At 39.5% G+C, this 912-nt stretch overlaps 1 long non-coding RNA gene across 1 annotated transcript in view; it reads left to right on the forward strand.

Moving 5' to 3' along the window:
- Positions 1-834, forward strand: part of LOC107183201 — a 6,721-nt gene extending 5,887 nt beyond the window's left edge. The window contains exon 3 of the long non-coding RNA XR_001513989.1: positions 819-834. This is a non-coding gene — a long non-coding RNA (uncharacterized LOC107183201). The remainder of the gene's footprint in view (positions 1-818) is intronic.
- The last annotated feature ends 78 nt before the right edge of the window (positions 835-912 follow it).

The following is a 912-nucleotide window of genomic DNA, read 5'->3' on the forward strand; positions in this document are numbered from 1 at the left end:
TGGTCTTTCTTTAATTTCTTAATCCCCAGCTCCTCCACTCAGCAAATGGACTGTTTCCTTTTCTATGCAGGACATGGAAAAGAGAGAAACAGCACCCACAGGTTGGGTTAATTTGTATATAGTCACTCTGATTGGCTGTTGGGAGAAGGTACGGTCAATTAGCATCTTTGTCTTTTATTAGTGTAGATTAGTTCTGTTTCACTGGACAACTGTGACTAATACAATTTGTTAAGTTTCCATGAAGGCTCGGGGACTGTATTTTGTGTCAGAGATACAAAAATAAATAAATAGATGGAGAAATGTAGTGGTTCAAACCAGAGACATTGACATAGGGTAGACCTGAGTTCAAATCCCAGTTTTGCCATTTGTTTCCTGCATGACCTTGCATGATCATATTTTTCCATGGCCTCTTGTTTCTCTCTTCTCCAAAATTGTGATAATGATGGGGGTAATGTGCAAATTAAGTGAGAGCTTAATCTGTATGGCATTTAACAGCAGTGGCCATACTGAATAAGTGCAGTAAAAAGTAGCTGCAATGTTTTGTAGTGAACTATACTTTGTGTCTTAGTGTGTTTCACCAGAAGCAGATCCTGGGGCAAATATTCAAGTAAAATGAATTGTTTAAAAGTAATGAGGGTTGGAAGGAGGGAAAGGGAGTAAGTACCTTATAGGACATAAACTAAGGTTTGAACATGTCTGCCTCAGACTGTAGTGTGTGGGTTCTTAATTTCATGCAGGAAAGATTTCACAAAATGAATACAGGGGATTTTGAGAGGAGTTTATTAAGACTGGGAACAGTAAAACAAGGAAAGGCTTAGGATAGAAGAAGAACAGGAGAGAGCCTAAGAGGTGCTGCCTTGGCTCACTGAGAAATAAAAGTAACAGTGACAGTGGGAGGGAAAATGGCGGAGG

Source organism: Myotis davidii, unplaced genomic scaffold, assembly GCF_000327345.1.
Source record: "Myotis davidii unplaced genomic scaffold, ASM32734v1 scaffold1381, whole genome shotgun sequence".
In the NCBI taxonomy this organism is placed as follows: domain Eukaryota; kingdom Metazoa; phylum Chordata; class Mammalia; order Chiroptera; family Vespertilionidae; genus Myotis; species Myotis davidii.